This window comes from Rhinolophus sinicus, chromosome 1 (genome assembly GCF_057876585.1).
Source record: "Rhinolophus sinicus isolate RSI-liver-muscle chromosome 1, RSI-T2T, whole genome shotgun sequence".
In the NCBI taxonomy this organism is placed as follows: Eukaryota; Metazoa; Chordata; class Mammalia; order Chiroptera; family Rhinolophidae; genus Rhinolophus; species Rhinolophus sinicus.
The window spans coordinates 138,976,000-138,995,852 of record NC_142501.1 but is presented as its reverse complement, the minus strand read 5'-3'; positions in this window follow the sequence as shown (position 1 = coordinate 138,995,852).

The following is a 19,853-nucleotide window of genomic DNA, read 5'->3' as shown; positions in this document are numbered from 1 at the left end:
CAGTTTTCCATGGAATGTGTTTTAATGTTTCTCTGTTTTCCTCAGCATTTAAACACTATTTCTTAATATACTATTGAAGTCTTACTGAAGATTATTCATGATCTGACTTCAGATCTCTTATCTGGCTTGATCTCATCTCCCTGTTTTGTTTCCTGTTTTCAGCCACAAAATAATCCTTACTTGCATTCAACTTTTTTGTGATTTTGTTTGTTTGAACGTATCACTTCTTTGGAAAGGTCTTTCTTTCTTTGTACATTTGAAAAAAAACATAATTATTCTTCTTAACATAGTTTATTTCTTCGTGAAATTGCTCAAAATCTTAATAACCATAAACACATTCATGATACTGTATTTTGTGGATGATTGTATTGTTGCATGTGTAACATTTTATTATGACAAATTTAGTCTTTTATCTCTACCTTTTCTTAAACTGTGAGCACTTTGAAAGAGGGAATCTTCATCTTCTTTCTCTTTTTCTCAGTCCCTTTAATAGTGCCTGGAACATATTGGAAGTTTAATCATTGTTTATTCAACTAAATCAAATAAAAAAAGCTATTGTTGTAATAGGTACTAAAGAATGATCATATCATCATATTTAAATATAATCCTTTAATCCTTTATAATTTCACTCTTTAGGAAATTGAGAATAAATCATTTTCTTCATCTGATTATAGTTACATTGTCTACTAAAAGCTTAGAAAATGAAAAATCATCCTTCTTAGTACTTTCAATCATTTTTAAAATAATACATTTCCAGCTTTTATATTATTGTTTATTAAATTTGTGATGAATTTTCCTCAATTCTCCTCTTATTTTGTATCCTCTGAATTTTTTTTTTAACTGGTTGAGAGGAGGATTTAATATAGTATCCTGTTAGCTAGATATGTATTTCACTTTTAGTTTATAGATTTAAAATAATCACTTTTTTCTATCACTTCAAAATACAAAACCCATTAGCATTGTCATAAAAATTTCTTATATTTGTTTTAATTAATTATATTTATTCAATAACTGGCTTATTTTACTTTGCTAATAGCATGCCAGCTTATTTGTACAAACATATTAACATGTTACTCTTTTGTTCACCAGTCTACCTCTTTAAGAAATTACAAAACGACCTCTGCTTCTGTTATTATCTTTGTCATGAATTGTACTTTATTACCATATTTTCTGTTTTGCCTACATAATTTTAATTTGCTATAGACTAAAAGAAGCAAGAAAAATATTCAAAGAAATAATTGATGACAAATTCCCAAATTTGATGAAAATCGTTATTATGTACTCAATGAACTATAAGTAAGGCAAAGGCAAAGAAATTCACACACAGACATATCATAATGAAAATATTAATGATTGTTATTTTGCTCCAATTAATTACTTGTTGTGAGGGTTGTCCTGTGCATTGTAAAAATTTAGTGCTATCCATGACCTGTACCCACTAGATGCCAGTAGCAACCCCCTAAAGTCATGACAAGTGAAAAATGCCTCCAGAGATTGTTAAATGTGCCCTGGAGGACAGAATCACCCTAGTCAAGAACCACATATAAAATTGCAGAAGAAATTACAAAAAAACACACACAAAAAACAAACAAACAAAAAACAACTTAAAGAATATACATTAAACATTTAACTATGGCCTACTGAAGAGATAAAAAGAGGGCAGGGTGAAAAAAGGGACTTTGACATTTTGTCTATATAACTTTGTATTGCTTCAGTGACTTACAAATTATAATGGGCTCATTTATTATGCATCTTTTAAGACAATAAAAATCAATGAACTTCCTGTCTCTTCGAAAGAAGCAAACAAACAAATAGGTTATTCTGACTAATATGAAATGCCATTGCAAAAGACCATTCTAAAAATAATTATGGCACATGGAGATGGAATAGTAACAAGTAATTTGAATTTTAATATATTTTTAATATACTACCTACAAGCTTACTGCGAGAGTGGATGTGAAATTTGAAGGAACAAATAGAGTATTTTGTTTGTTTTTCTTAAGCAGCAGGTGAATGATAGTGACATATTTAGAGTTGAAGGTGGAAATACTGGGATTTTGTGAAAAGTGGAATCAATCATCTTATTTTTCACAACTAATTTTAAGATCTATATTGGACATCCATATGGTGATTTGAGTGGACAGTCTAGAGCTCAGAATAGAGCAGAATAAAAATTCTTATGTACAATGGTAAAGCCACCATTACTGTATATATACTACAGTATACACACATACATATACACATGAGGTCAGACAATTAAGTTCATGAACTTATCCTAGAAAAAGTGCTACATACCTCATTGCTGAATATCACTATGGTCACCTTTGAAGTACTCCCGTTGGGAAGCTATGCACCAACACCAGCACTTGGTCCACCCTTCAAAGCAATTTTGGAACTCTTTTTCTGGAATGGCCATCAGAGCTGTCGTCGTATTACCCTTGATGTCCTGAATGTCATCAAAATGTCTTCCTTTCAATATTTTCTTTATCATTGGGTAAAGAAAGAAGTCATTGAGGGCCAGATCAGGTGAGTAGGGAGGGTGTTCCAAAACAGCTATTTGTTGACTGGCTAAAAACTCCCTCACAGACAGTGCTGTGTGAGCCAGTGCATTGTTGTGATGCAACAGCCATTAATTGTTGGTGACAAGTTCAGGTCGTCTAATTTTTTCACACAGCCTTTTTAGCACTCTCAAATAGTAAACTTGGTTAAGTGTTTGTCCAGCTGGTATAAATTCATAATGAATAATCCCTCTGATATCAAAAGAAGGTTATCAACATTGTTGCAACAAGTTCACAAACTTAATTGCCTGACCTTGTATATATGTAAATATATCAAAAAAATGTTTAAAAAAAAAAATTTCCACTAAATCAGAGACAAACATACAAAAAAAATTAGTGCATTAGGAAGCATCAATATAAACAGTGACATTGTGCTTTGATAAATAAAATTAGCTTTGCTGCAATAATGAATTTAGGAGGACACAGTATAATTTTTAAAACACTTATATTAGGAATAAAATTTTATTATTTTCAATTCCTAAAAACATAAACAAAGATATTAATTCAAAAGAAGACTGAAGGAGGTTCTCCTTTTTTGAAAATGAGTAAGAATCACAATAATCCAGAGAAAAGAACATCTCATTATTTATACAATATTTGTATTAGTTTATATTTGATCCCTCACAATGGGATAGGCACTGTACTAAACACCTTAAATAAAACATAACATTTTAATCCTCATAATAACTCTATACAATAGGAAACTCATTTTTTAGATAAAGAAATTGGGACTTAAGGCATGTGAAAAAAACTCGTTTAAGGTTACACACAAAATGTTGGTTTGCTTCAGACTTCAGCAATTTGACTCCAGAGCTTGCGTTTTCATCAATCAGGAGAAAGGATGTCAGAAAAAAGTTGTTGTTTTGTTTAAGAGAGAAAAAATAGAACAAATTTTATAACCATGGTCTGAACATTCAAATCAGGTGTGAAGGTGTGAAGAAGCAGCAAAAGGTTTGGTTGCTTCCTCTGTCATCAATGTCCACTGCTACTTCCAGTCAAGAGCAATAGAGTGTGGAAACATATTTCTAGCAGCCCTTAAAAAAGCTGGCAATCCTTACTCTTCTCTAGTGAAAATAAAAATTGGTCATGCAGATTTAAATTCAACCTCAGAAGCACAATCAGTATATTTTGTTTTCAAACATATTTACACATTAGCTTTACTTTCTTTTGATAACTTAGGCATCATATATTTTTCTATTTTACGTATAAAAAAGATTCTGTCTGATCATCAGGTTGTGAACGCCTTCAACTTCGGCTAGTTTTTAAAGCATAGCTAGCTTCCAAATGGAAATCTGCTTCCCCTAACTGAAGGGATTTAAATTACATTGTGGATAAGATGTTGCAAGCAGACCAGCTAAAACAGTGTTTTCTTTCTGAGGTAAATGGACTGAAACAGATGGAAGGGGAAAAGAGAGCTTTCCTAGAGGCACAGTGTCTGTGTGTCACCAGCTGTTGCTGAGAGATAATGTGCAATGGCAAGTGATGTATAGGAGGAAATCCAAACACCTATCGTCCTGTGCTTTGGACTGTTAGGAAAAAAAAACCCTTTGCTTGAGTTCTTTTAATTGAAGGTGGAACCTAGAATTTGCAATGCCCACTTAAAATGACACTACCTTATTTGATTGAAACATAAAATAGGACTCAGAAATATTCTATTTTATTCCACAGTGGGATTCAGCTAAAGCTGAATTCATGGAGGAAGCCATAGGTGTCTGGGGTGGGAAAGGGTAAAAATAAAAATAGAATATATTCTTAATCATGCTATATAGCCTGCAAACATTTTGTTATTTTAAATTTAAATTAAAATCTGTTATGTTAAATGTTGTTATTTAAATACACAGAGAAGGATCTAGATTCAAGAGTGCAGAGGACATAAATGCTGCTATTGCCTCATCCTGTGACCACATTAAAATGACAACTAAGCTGCAGAACAATCAATCTGGAGAGCCATCTGAAGTCTGGCTGAATAGAAGTTTTATAAGTAAGGATAGAAAGAAGAAGCCACATCGAGATGGTAGGAGGGGTGCAGATGCAGAATGGGCAGCCCCACACTTGTGTGTGGTGATTGAGAATTGAGAGGATATCTCAGCTCAGAAGTCCCCACTGGAAGAGGGAGGAACCCCAGACCCACACAGGGCTCCTCAGCCCTTGAGTACCGGTGCCAGGAAGAGGAACCTCCACAACATCTGTCTGTTAAAAAAACAGTGGGAATTCAACTGTCTGGGTGAAATACAAGGCTGTGGAAACCCAAATGTCTCTTTAAAGGGCCTGTGAAAAACTCAGGCACTCACCCTGGCTCTGGCAAAGAGTGATTTGGAAAGCATCAGAGACATACAGAGAGACTGAGTTGATGGTTTCAGGGCAAGGACATTTTCCCTATGTAGAACCCTTCTCCCATGCAGCCATCAGGCAGGCACCATCTTTCCTGTGTTGAGCACTGCCATACACAGCCAAATAAGAATCGGCATTGGAGTGGTGACTCCACTCTCTCTATCCTGGTGATTCCAAGGGAGAGTTGAAGTGTGCCAAGGCCTTTTGGAGAGGCAAGACTGTGTTTTGGGCAGTGTTATCACTGGTGATAACCAATGCGACCCTGAAACAAAGCATCATAGTGCACAATGGAATCAGCCAATTCTTCACAACCAAAAATGGTCTGTCAGTCCAAATCAAAAATCAAAATGGTGTTGCTAAACTTTTTGATATCAGAGGGTTTATTTGTTACAAATTTGTACCAACTAGGAAGTTTACAAAATTTACTATTTGGAAGTGCTGAAAAGGGTGCATGAAAAAGTTAGATGAAAATGACCTGAACTTTTCACCGACAATTCATGGCTCTTGCATCACGACAATGCGCCAGCTCACACGGCACTGTCTGTGAGGGAGTTTTTAGCCAGTCAACAAATAACTGTATTGGAACACCCTCCATACTCACCTGATCTAGCCTCCAAAGACTTCTTTCTTTACCCAAAGCTAAAGGACATATCGAAAAGGAAGACATTTTGATGACATTAAGGACATCAAGGGTAATATGATTACAGCTCTGATGGCCATTCCAGAAAAAGAGTTCCAAAATTGTTTTGAAGGGTGGACTAGGTGCTGGCATTGGCACATCTTCCCAAGGGGAGTACTTCAAAAGTGACCATAGTGATATTCAGCAATGAAGTATGTAGCACTTTTTCTAGAATAAGTTTGTGAACTTAATTAGCGGACCTCATACATTAAAAAGATCACACACTATGATCAACTGGCATTTATTCCTGGGATGCAATGTTGGTTCAATACCACAGTTAATTAACATGATATACCACATTAACAAAATAAAAAATAAAAATTATATGATTATATTAATACGAGTTTGGACAATTAAGTTCGCAAACTCATCATAGAAAAAGTGCTACATACCTCATTGCTGAATATCACTACTGTCGCCTTTGAAGTACTCCCCTTGGGAAGCTATGTACTGACACCAGCACCTAGTCCATCCTTCAGAGCAATTTTGGAACTCTTTTTCTGGAATGGCCATCAGAGCTGTCATGGTATTACCCTTAATGTCCTGAATGTCATCAAAATGTCTTCCTTTCAATATTTCCTTTATCTTTGGGGTAAAGAAGTCATTGTGGGGCCAGATCAAGCAAGTAGGGAGGGTGTTCCAATACAGTTATTTGTTACTGGCTAAAAACTCCCTCACAGACAGTGCCGTGTGAGCTGGCGCATTGTCGTGATGCAAGAGCCATGAATTGTCGGTGAGAAGTTCAGGTCGTTTTCATCTAACTTTTTAATGCAAGCTTTTCAACATTTCCCAATAGTAGACTTGGCTAACTGTTTGTCCAGTTGCTACAAATTAATAATGAATAATTTCTCTGGTGTCAAAAAATGTTAGCAACATCATTGCAATAAGTTTGCAAACATAATTGGCAGATGTTGTAGGTGCAAAAAAAGCATTTGACAAAATCTAGCATCCATTTATGATAAAAACTCTCAGCAAAGGGGTAATAGAGGAACCGTACCTCAACATAATAAAGGCCACATATGATAATCCCACAGCTATCCTCATACTCAATGGGGGAAAGCTAAAAGTATTCTCCTTCTGATGAGGAAGAAGAAAAGGATGCCCACAATCATCACTTTTATGCATCATACTATTGGAAGTCTTAGTCATGGCAATCAGACAAGAAAAAAGAAATAAATGGCATTCAATTCGGAAAGAAAGAAGTAAAACTGTCATTATTTGCAGCTGACACGATACCATATAGAGAGAACCTGAAAGATTCCACCAACAAACTATTAGAACTGACAAATTAATTCAGTAAAGTAGCAGGATGTAAATTAATATTAAAAAATCAGTTACATTTTTATACACAAATAAATAAATATAAGAAAGAGAAATTAAGAAAATAACCACATTTATAATTGCATTTAAAAAAACAAAACAAAACCAAACAAAAAACAAAACAAAAAAAACCTAGGAGTAAATTTAACCAAGGAGGTGAAAGATCTATATTCACAATACTGTAAGACACTGAAGAAAGAAACTGAAGAAGATACAAATAAATGGAAGTATATGCTGCGCTCATAGGTAGGAAGAATTAACATTGTTAAAATGTCCATACTATCCCAAGCAATCTATAGATTTAATGCAATTCCTATCAAAATAGCAATCTCATTTTTCATAGAACTAGAACAAATAATCTAAAAAAAATGTATGTGGAACTACAAAATACCCTAAATAGCCACAGCAATCTTGAGAAAGAAGAACAAAGTTGGAGGTATTAAGCTACCTCATCTCAAACTATAGCGCAAGCCTATAGTAATCAAAATACCATGGTACTGGCATAAAAACAGACACATAGATCAATGGAAAAAAAGACATATAGATCAATCAGAAATAAATCCATGCCTCTATGGACATTTAATCTATGACAAAGGAGGCAAGAACATACAATGAAGTAAAGAAAGTCTGTTTAATAAATGGTGTTGGAAAAACTGGACAGATACATGCAAAGAAATGAAACTGGACCACCTTCTTATACCGTATACAAGAATAAACTAAAAATGGATTAAAGAATTAAGTGGAAGATCTGAAAGCATAAAACATAGGCAGTAAACTCTGACATTTCTCTTAGTAATATTTTTTTCTGATCTACCTCCTTGAGCAATGGAAACAAAAGAAAAAATAAGCAAGTGGGATTACATCAAACTAAAAAGTTTTTGCACAGTAAAGGAAACGAAGCGAAACAAAAACAAAAACAAAACAAAAAGCCTACTGAATGGGAGAAGATATTCGCCAACGATATATCTGATAAGGGGTTAATATTCAGAACTTATTAAAAATTCATACAACTCAATACCAAAAAAACAAATAATCTAGTTAATAAAAGGGCATAGGAGCTGAATAGACATTTCTCCAAAGAGGATATACACATGGACAATAGACATATGAAAAGATGCTCAACATCACTAATCATCAGATAAATTCAAATTGAAACCACAATAAGATACCATCTCACACCTGTCAGAATGGTTATCATCAACAAATCAACAAACAACAAGTGTTTGCAAGGATGCAGAGAAATGGGAACCCTCGTACACTGTTGGTGGAATTGCAAATTGGTCAGCTACAGAAAATGGTTTGGAGGTTCCTCAGAAAATTAAAAATAGAATTACCTTATGACCCAGCAACTCCATTTCTGGAATTTTATCCAATGTAATTCAAAAACATTAATTTCAAAAGATATATGCACCCTTATGTTCACTGCAGCACTATTTACAATAGCCAAGATATGGAAGCAACACAAGGGCTCATCAATAGACAACTGGGTAAAGAAATTGTCATATATTAATGGGCCATAAAAAATAAAATAAAATCTTACCATTTGTGACAACATGGATGGACTTAGATGGTATTATGCTAAGCAAAATAAATCAGAGAAAGAGAAATACCACATGAACTCACTTATATGTGAAATCTAAAGAATAAAATAAACAAATACACCAACAAAACACAAACAGACTCATAGATACAGAGAACAAACTGATGGTTGCCAGAAGGGAGGAGAGTTGGGAGCTGGGTGAAAAAGGTAAAGGGATTAAGAAATACAAACTGGTAGTTACAAAATAGTCACAGGATGTAAAGCACAGCATAGGGAATATAATTAATAATGTTGCAACAAGTATGTATAGTGTCAGAGGTGTACTGGACTTATCAAGGGATCGCTGCATAAATTATATAAATGTCTAACCACTATACCGTACATCTGAAATTAATATGAAATAATATTGAATGTCAACAGTAACTGAAAAAAAAACACCCTAATGAAACAAAGAAAATAAACACACAGAGAAAAATGTCATTTTAAACCACCAGTGCCTGAAATTTTTTTTAAGGAAAATTCTAATTTCTAAATTAATCAATTCCTTTGGTATTAGCAGCAAAGCCCTGAGGCAATGCTGTGGATGGCTTAGAACATAACAAATATGGCTGAATTTATCTGGGAGTTATATTTTTTTTCTCAGAAGCTAATAAAAAATGAGTCTGTAAATAAGGAGAAGTAAGAAAATATATAATTAGGCCATAACTAAAGGGTTTCAAGTGAGAAAAAAGCCAAAATAAATGAAAGAAACCTGGGTACAAAGTAAAAGACAGCAACTGAATGTTTGTTTAGTTATATGACAACGTCTTCAAGCAGACAGTGGCTTGCAGGTCAGCCCGAGAAGATGGGTAGATGCTGGAAGCAGACTACTGAATAGTATATAGCAATTAGAAGGAAGGTATTAGATTTATACATAGCCACATGAATAGGTCTTAACCACGGTGTGCCAAATGAAAACAAAAAAGTATGCGATGCATAGTAAGATATAAAAATAACAGCATTTCTGTGGATTATAATATATACACTCAAAAATTATATTTTACAGGTTTGCAGTAAAATAAAAGATACATTGAATCTAACGTGATTACTTAGAGGGTGAGGGGACAAGAAGTGGTTTATGGAGACAAGTTATGAGAAATGAATGATGAAATTGAAATAAATCCAAAACATAAGAAAGAGGCTGTATTAGTCTGCTTGGGTTGCCATAACAAAATATTACAGACAGGGTGCCTTGAACACTGAATATTTATTTTCTCAAAGTTCTGGAGGCTAGATGTCCGTGATCAAGGTGCCGATATGTTAAAGGAATGAAATGCTTAGTCTGTCTGACTCTGTCTTAATCCTAGCCTGCAATTTTTCCATGGCCTTCAGGCCTATATCTCCTGCTATAGGTATGCTAATCATTAGAGGAATTCTGCTTGAGGCTTGAGTTTTGGAAGGAACAGCCCCTTGCCAGAGGATGCTTCTCCCAAGAAGGTGAGGAAATATGGAACGTGCCAAAAAAAAATGTTTACACATTTTTAAGAAAGAAAATAACTGTATTAAAATTGTAATACTCAATATATACTGATAACAAAAAATTAACACATGCTATGTTTGACTTCTGTGATTATAAGAGGTGCTCAAAGTGGTTACCATCAGCATAATTGAAATACAGTCTTTTACTTTTTTAAAATGTATATTTTTGGCACCCTCTGTATATACAAAATAATGATTGTTTATTGAAGATTTGCTGGAGCCTCAAGACCTGTCTCAAATCATCAGGGTTGATGGACCGGACCAGGAACAGGGTTGGAGCCCAGATGTTTGAGGTCATCCATTCTCCCACCCATTCTCCCTTTACTTGACATAAAAGAAACCTGAATTCTGGGCACTCTTAAAATGGATTTGCAGACCCTCTAAGGCCCCCATCTTCTCGAGCCAGTGCCTTCTCAATCAGTAAACTTGTCCTTATTCCAAATTCTGATGATTTTTATATTGACCTTTTGAAGCACCAGGCACAAAAACTTTGGACAGGTAAGGAGCAAGCTTAGTCTCTGGTGAGAACTATGTTCTTGGCTTATAGACAGCCACTTTCTCAATGTGTCCTCATGTGGTCTTCCTTCTGTGTTCCTTTGGAGAGAGGGGGGGGATCTCTGGTGTCTCTTTCTCTTCTTATATGGTACTGATTTTATCAGATTAGGGCCCCACCATTGTGACCTCATTTAGCCTTACTTACTTCCCAAAAGTTCTCATCTCCAAATAAAGTAGCAATTGGGGATTAAGACTTCAATATATGAATTTCAGGAGGACACAATTCAGTCATTTACAGGGGCCTTCCATGAACCAATAATGATAGAATGCAATCTGAACTGAGGAGTATGATTAACTCAACCCTCTGCACCTGAGGAAGATGTTTTAGAAACAGGGATGTAGTAAAATTCCAGGCTCCCTCCTTGCCTATCTTTACTAAAGATAGTCCCCAACCTTTAGTAAAATCTGCTGCAAGAGATTGACTCCAGAGTGCTGCAGGACAGACCAGGGTGAGGCACCTAGGACTCCTTAAATTCTGCAGTTGAGCTGCCTCACACTAGTCCTGACCCTTGGATGTTGTGTTCTGACTTAAAATGGTCTTGACCTAACAACACTTTAGATGTTTTTTTTCCCTGACTCTAGGCCCCTGATCTCCCTGTTCTTAGACCATTTCCTTTAGAAAACTTGCAAGTGTAAACTTTTTCTCTGTCCCCTTGGAGATGTAAGTGTTCTCCAGCTTCTTGCGAGTTTTACAACCCAGGAATGTCTTCCTCAAGGACCTGGAAGCCATGCCTTTGAAATGTAATCATTAGGAAAGACAACACTGCATCTTCCAGTCTCTGTGGAAGGAATATGAATGATGTATATGTGGAAAGACATGGTATACATTTACCGAGATACACTGAGCTCCTGATAGTGATTTCACAGCTAAACAATACTCAGTGGGTAGATAATAAAGTGCATTTTTATTATGTGTGACGAATATATATATGAAAACTCATAATTATCTGGGTGGAATTTCAAATATGTATTGCTTGTTTTAGCTTCCATTGGTCATTTTCATAATCTAGCCTCATAGAAAAAAGATACAACATATGTCAGCTAACCATTACTAAAATAAAGTTTTACACGGGCGAAAAGATGGAACGTTTCCTTTCATGTTGTTTCCTCTTGTTATTAAAATGATGTAATTTTGGAAAAAAGTTCCAATAAAATTTGTCAAAGTGTTATTTTACATATTTATGATAATGAGGCCTAATTTCCATTGAATTATTAAGTCAATGGGTTCACTTTAGCATCTCTAAATACAGGTCAAAATGACATAAGGAACATATTAATTTCCATAAAATTCGTACCTGATGTTGAACTCTAAGGTAAAAATGGAATGAAGCTGAAATTTATTATTATTGTTATTTTTATTACTATTATTATTATTACCTTTGTCCTTCAGTAACAGCTATTTATTTTGAAAAACATTGAACAACTTATGTCCATAAATGAACATTCTGTGAGGAGGACATGTTGACATTTCCACTCTATTGCCTAAATTACAAGTAATACATAAAAATTAGGTGTGCCTTGGAAGTGAGTTATACATCTTATTGTCACATATGTATGATGTGACTACGAGTTATCAATTCCTCAGAAGTAAATGTGATAGTTTTTTGCCCGCTGATTTGGTCATTTTAATAAAGAAAATATTGCTATAATGAAAAGAAGAATGTAAAGAATTATGCAACAAAACACTTCATTCTGTGACTTTGCAAAGTTTCTTTTCACATGAAATCAACTGATGGGTAAAAGTAACTGATGTACCTTGAGACCTCTATAGGTATGCCAACCATTTTTAAGTAATGTTTGAAATTTGTTTTGCTACAATTCTGGATGCATATTATTATAATGTCCATTAGCAGATGGAACATTGAATTAAGTGTAGAATAATTAAATGGTATACTAAATTTTGAAAAAGCAAGTATTATACAAAATGATTACTATTCTTAAGTTGCTATGAATAAAACTCTGAGACACAGAGTAAGTTTAAGGCAATATGCTCCATTCCATCTCCTAAATGTTTATTGTACCATGCAAAATCTTTTCTTAATGAGCACATAAATGAGCATAGTCAGTAGAATAAATTATTCTACTCAGGGCCAGAGTAGTCAAGAAAGACTATGTAGAGAGTCAAACGAAACAGAATCCAATTTAATTTCTTCAGTTGAGCTGCAAAAAAAAAAAAAGTGTTTTCTAAGTGTATGCCTCAAAACAGAAAGCTTAATAGTCTCTTTAGTTGACCATGTTTAGTGCATATTATCTGTAGCTTTCCTCATTTTATATCTAGCATCCCAAACTGGACTTAAACTCTCTCAAGAAGGTTGTACTTCTTTTATTTATCTGATGTACCTATGCATTGAGTAGGTATATTATACATTTGTGCTGATTTTGTGGGCTATATGGGAAATGTATTTCTACTTTATCTGAATTGAGTATTGTCTTATGATAAAAAACATAGAAAGTATATCATATTTGAAAAATGAATGATGAATTATACATAAACACTAAATGAATCATTTTCTCAGGAGTCAAGTATATTCTCTATGCCCTGTTTAATTCTCTAAGTCTATTATATGATTTGGCTAAGAAATAACTACACAGTGTTGTCCATATTTTATTCCTATAGTTCTGTTTGATTCAAAAGTCTATTTCCTCTAATTAGATATTCAATACACACTCCAACTCCTACAAATGATGAGTAGATTTTTTGGCAAGCTTGCCTAGGTAGTTTCGAAAATGAATCCAAGCCATTGACTGGTGTGTTTTAATTGCTATAATTTGAATAATTAATTCTATGTTTAGAAAATGAGTTCAAGGTGGTGTGTGATTAACCATGTTTAATGAAGTCATTACCTGATTAAAAAGCATTTCATGCCCATGACTGATTATATCCAAATGCTAATCAATTTGATTTAAATTGTCTAATATATTTAAATTTGTTACAGTTTTGAGTTATACCTACTATGATGAAAACTACATTGATATTCTATTATGGGTTCTTGTTTGTACTTTTGGACTTGCCTTTTCTAGAAGTACAGTGTAGGAAATAGTGTTTCAACTCCACTAGAAAAGTTGACAAGGACTGTTCTTGGCTTAGGAAATAATTTCATTTTAGAAAATAGAGCTCTTAATAAAAAGGACTAGTTTGGTTAAGAAAAGATCTCTTTAGTGATAAATCAGATGGCTGAATTTCTGCGGGGCTTTCTTATATATCAACTCTTGCTCAAATCTTCATGAGCAGAACATGTCAAACTTTCCATGTGGCCTTGAGAAAATGAGTGATTTTTTAAAGAAAGGAGTTTGAACTACTTTTAATAATAGAATTCGAGAGTATGAAGAGATTTTTTTTTTTCAGAAGAGGGCTGCCAGCTGTTTTTCTTCTACACTGAGCACAGAACAAGAGAAAATATAATTAAGAAATTAGGTGTTTTGGGTGGTAGGATGGTTTTGAAAGTACAAACTAAGTCTGCTATACGCTAAAATGCTTTGCTGACATTAGACTATGATATTCTTTTGCAGAGAATTTTTAAAACTGCATAATTTCTCATGTGGTTTAGTTATATTGCATGACTTCCTACCTATAGCAGACAACAACTTTTCAGGGTTGCTTCCTTCAGCAAGCAATCTTATAGTGTTATGAAAGAAATCTTCCCATTTCAGTGCAAAAACAGATTTCAAGATAGAACGGCCCATTGTTTACATTGTAAACTAAGCTCTATTCACTATAATCTTTGACGTCTATGCTAGGTAGAAGATAGATAGATAGATAGATAGATAGATAGATAGATAGATAGATAGATAGATAGAGAAATAGAGAGATAGATAGATTCTCATAGATACCTACTTACCTACTTAGGTCTCTAAACATATGTACATGAATGCGTGAATCAGTATTCTTCCACATACTGTAAAAATGTTTTATTCTATAAATTCTGAAGTCATGGCCAAGACAGCAGTCTCATCTTTAGCTTAGGGTTCTCTTCCAACCTTATTCAGGTGGTGGCAGAATTTAGTTTCTTGTGGTTTTAGGGCTGAAGTACCTGTTTTCTTGGTCAGTATTGGCTGGAAATCACTTTCAGTTCCTAGAGGCCACCAATTAGTTTCTAGCCATGTGGTTTTCTTCATAAACAGTTTACAATATGATGTCTATCTCTGATTATGAACTCTTTTTCAAATAATCAAAGAAAACCTTAGCAATAGCATAGTATGGAAAAGAAAGTAGACTCTATAGGGGAAGATCATAACATAATGCATAAGGACTGGGACAGAAAAAGGAAAAAAAAGAGCAAATAAGAACAAAAATGTAATACAAAGAAAATAATATAAAAATACAAATATAATTCTTATTATATAATTAAGATCTCCACTGGAAGCCATGAATGCACTGCTGGAAAATCCATACATTGATTTATTTAGGGATCTGCCATGTTGAAATAATGGAGTAAAAAGATCCAAACTAAATATAAACTAAGTATATACATTCCTGAAAAAAAGAAAAAAAAATACCTAAGATGGAAAATCATTGGAATAGCCACGTACAAAAGTAAAATACGCTCATAAAACTTTAAACAAAATGACTTATAGAAGGCCATAAGCATGCTCTAATAAAGTTGCCTTTGGAGAGAAGTAAGATAGTAGTTAAGGACCTAGTTTTACATATATACTGTCTACTTTCTTGTCACACTCTGGTATTTGTTGTGTGATTTTCGATTAGTTGCTCATCTTCTATGGTCCTCAGTTTCTCCATTTTAAAAGAAAGATAATAATAGTACCTACCTCTCAGTGTAGAATGTGTTACTAAATGGGCTGTTAAATGTTTTAGTGCTTATAGAACACTTAGAATAGAGTCTATCATATGATAACTTTCAGTCTATATTAGTTGGTATATTTTCCCATTTAATATTATTTGTCATTTAATATTAGCATATTCCCTAAAGTTTAAAAAAATCAAGAGGCCTATACGTTTTCTTTGGAAAATTAATAAGCAGAGCACAATGAATAATGTGTACAGAATGTTGAAAAAAAGTTTGTGACATAAGAATCCTATAATTCTTAAGTCGTCATTAACATATGTAAGCAACTGGGAGATTAAATAAGAAAAAAACATATGAATCTCTTCAGCGACTGCATCCAGTTCGGCTCCTATTGGCCTTCTACAACCTCTAACCAATTACTTACTTACCCACACATTTTCTGGCCTTTGTTGTGGGTTGTTTTCATGCTACTAGACCAACCAGTTTTGTATCTGGAGCTTCTAGTTCCCCCTTTCACTTCAGATTTAGAAGAAAGACCATAAAACATGTTGTAGGATCTGGCATCTGAGGTCGCCAAAAGAGTTCAATAACAAACCTGGAGTAATTCAGTGCATGTATGTGTGTTTGTGTGTGAGGGGGGAAGTTAAGTTCCTGTGGGAGAAAATTTTGACCAGTGATAAACATATCAACAGGGAGTTGAACAAATAAATTATCTCTCCTTCCTCTCTCCCATGAATTTCTTAGAGGCATGGCTTCTGCGTTTGTATGACTGGAGATTTCCAGGGTGAACAAGGAGATTTACTGCTAAAAAGATTTCTGTGTCTCTTCAGATTTGTAATTAATAGATGCCAGAGCACTAATACATCTTCTTGCATTGATTCCTGTCTTTTCTTTACCTTTCACTTGTTGCTCTGGATTTGCACTTTCCACATTAAATATCAGCATTCAATCTTTGTCTCAGGCTCTGTAGGGAATATAGATGAAGTCATTGATAGTTTCAAATATAATACTCACACACACACCCCAGAAAATACCATTCCTATATGCAGCTTTAGGAGAATAAGAGAGAGAGAGAAAAAGATTCCCTGACAGATTAAGAACTGAAGCAAAGTCTAGAATTCATGAAATGTAAAATTTAGTATTGTTAATTGCAGTGGCAAACTGACTTAAAAATAGATTTTTAAGTACAGAATAATTTTTAAAAAGTACAGTACACACACATTTCTGATATGATACACATGCACACACACATATATATGCTCATATATTTACAGTTATAATTAAGTATATGGATTAAAGTACTGAAGACTGGGATATATATTAGACATGATAAGAGGAGTAAAGATGAACTAAATTCTTAACCAAATATGGGACAATTGCATGACATACAAGGAAACAAGAAAATGTGATCTGTACGTAAGAGAAAAGATGATGAATAGAAACAAATGGACAGATGGCTAAGACTTTGAAAATGACAGACAAGTATTTGAAGGCAGATGTTTTAACTATGCTCAAGTACATAAAGGAATACATGTTTATAATTCATAAAAAAAGGAAATCTCAAAAGATAAATGGAAAATATACAATATGAACCAAATAGAAATTTTAGAACTGAAAAATTAGAATATTAAAACTAAAAATTGATTACATGAGTTTAACTGCAGAATGGAGATGAGAGAGGAAAGAGTCATTGAACTGGAAGATAGATCAACAGAAATGACCCATTCTGTAAAGGGAAACGGCTATAGCACCACCAATACATACAAATTGAATGATTAACTTCCAATAAGGAATCAGATGATGGGAAGTCAAAAATATTTGAACTGTCCAATTACAGTTTACAAAATTATCTACACGTATTCACTTACTTCTCATATTTGTATTTCAAAAGAAATTTAAGAGGACTTTTTGGTGTCAAGTGATTTGAGTTGCCGGATGTTAAGGTGGTCAATTAAGACACTGAACCAACCGAAGTAACGGTTGAGGCTTTTTTCCTTTACTGCGATAGTACAAGGAAGTAGTCACATAGGAAAGGCACTGGCTCTCTTAATGTTCCATTTAAGCCCATGGAATGGCACTGGACAAAGGTTAGCTGTATCAGCACAGATAGAGAGAGGGGATTGTTTCACTGCTGAGGGAGCCCCAAACATGAAGTTCTTGCCATTCTATGGACTCAGAGGCCGGAGAGAAAGAGGGGGAAAGTCTAGGAATGGAAAAGCACTGAGTACTGAGTCAGAGTGGAGAAAAGTATCTTCAAGGCCTGCTGATAAGAAGGTCTCAGCACAAGCACCTGAACAGCTGAACCCCTTCACCTCCATAAGGAGACTTCCAAGTGGAGATGTCTGGACCAGGAATACAGATATGCATAAAAGCATGGTCTGATGGGAGGGCAGTTGCAGTCTTTGACTGCATCCTCCTTTGGAGATGGCCATACATTGACTGAACACCAAGTCAGGTGTAGGAAGAGCAACCTTCCCTCATGAGGCCTGACAGCAAAACCTTCGTTGTTGTCTATGGTCTGGCCTGAGAAATCACACCTCGAATATTGTCATGGAGTCTGGTACAGTTGATCCTCATCTGGTATAGCTGAAAATGTGTTTACTCACACTCTGATCAAAGAAGCCAATCAAAATTCTCGTCTGTTGTAACTACCAGATACAAGCCCAGAATCCCTGTGTCATGTTCATTGTGTCTCTAAATCAGATGCGTTTCTACTTCCATATTCTGCATTCTAAAAGCTAGTTTGCAAAATTAACTACCAACCATATGTTCCATATACACTTGACAAAAAAGGAAAAGGAAAAGGAAATAAGCTAAGTTAGGATTTTTAAAAAATATATAAATGTTTAGATGACACAACAAGGGTGGTAATGTAGGTAGTAAGGCTTGTTTCTACAAGCTTTATAAGGCTATTGGTGGGGTTTATTTCTTCCCTCTTCTATTTCTATGCTTCTCTGTCCTCAAGTGATAGGAATTTCATCTTAGAGACGAAGTAAAACTTCATTCCTAAGAAACCTGAGCCCTTGGTAGAACTTTTAGTATATGGCTGTTGTGGTCTATTAAGTTTTACCACCTGTTATGGCAGTAGGAGATGGCACTAAATTATTCCCTTTTTATCATACTTATTCCTTTTCTTTCCCTCTTCACTTTTACTCCTGCAGGGTAACATTTTTGGCTATCCATGATATTGTCTCCTGGATAGCATCTTAAGTGGAGCACGTCAACTATACTGAATTTGGTACCAGTCCTCCAATTATATTCCTTTCAGGCCCCTGGCCATCCGGCCAGACCTTAGCATCTATTGCTACATTGATGCAGAAGCTTACCTTAAGCCATATTTTCTTCTAAGAGAAACTGAGGATGAGAAACACCACGTGAAGTTCTGCCTTTTGAAAGAATTTTTTTGAATGGATTATATAATCTTCTAGGACAACCTCATTTTAAGTCAGAGTAAGTTTATTAATTTTTTTCATCTATTTTCTGCCAGCATGTTATCCATGAGACTCATATTTGTTTTTTCTCAGTTATATGATTTTGGAGAACTCTCCATGCAGCTAGAGGTGGATGTTACGGGAGAAATCTTAGATTTTACTAAGGTCAGAGAGGGCATGCTAAGAGTAATAAATAAATTTGTGCGGTCTTAAAACTAACTCAGGATGGTTCTCATATATTTCATTTCATTTTAATTATGGATTATGTTGGCTATGCTCACTATTTGGGCTGGTAGGTATCATTATGTGCATATGGACAGCTTAGTTTGTATTGTCACTTAGAGACCCTGGCCCAGAATTATGCCCCTGCCAGTGCCGGACATGTAGCCAAGAGCAATTAAAATAGTTGATAAGAGGCATTACTTTGCTACAAAAGCCAAGGGGCCCTCTGCTGTGAGTCCCGTTCCTCACACAGTACAAGATCTACTACAGATTCTTGGAACATCATTGTATCAGTTGAAGCATAAGGATGGAAAGGTAGAGCTGCATTTACTGCTGACTGAACCACATGGATCCTTCTTTTTTTTCCAAACCCTACTATAAATGGGAAGTAAATCAGGTGGAGTGAAGAAAAAAATATGGCACGTAATCTATAACAAATTTTTAAAGTCCAAAGAGTACATTTGTTGCTCCTTTATTAGTGGTGGGTATGCAAGGTGCAGTGGCTATTCCGACATGTTCCAGGCCACGGGACCTCCCGGAACTTCACTGAGGTTACAGCCACCTCCCCATATATTCATTCATCTGATTCGTCTAGAACATTTTAATATTAAAGTGTCTCACCAACACTTTCAGCAGAACTCTGACTTCCTTTTCTCTCAGTCATGTTAAGATGTCATTAGTTTAAAGGACTGGGTAACGTTCATGTTTTCTCTGCACTAAATTGTAGTCCGAGACTACAGACACAGACGAAGTCTTGATGTAGCCCTGGTACAATATGATGGTTTACTATTCTTTCATAAACAAAGGCAAAATAAAGACTTCTTTCATACAAACACAGGAAGAAAATTAATTGCCTGCAGACCTGAACTACAAATAAAACATAAAGTTCATAAAAAAGAAACAAATATTCCTGAGAGAAACTTGTACAGGCACACAAAACAAAAAATGAAGAAC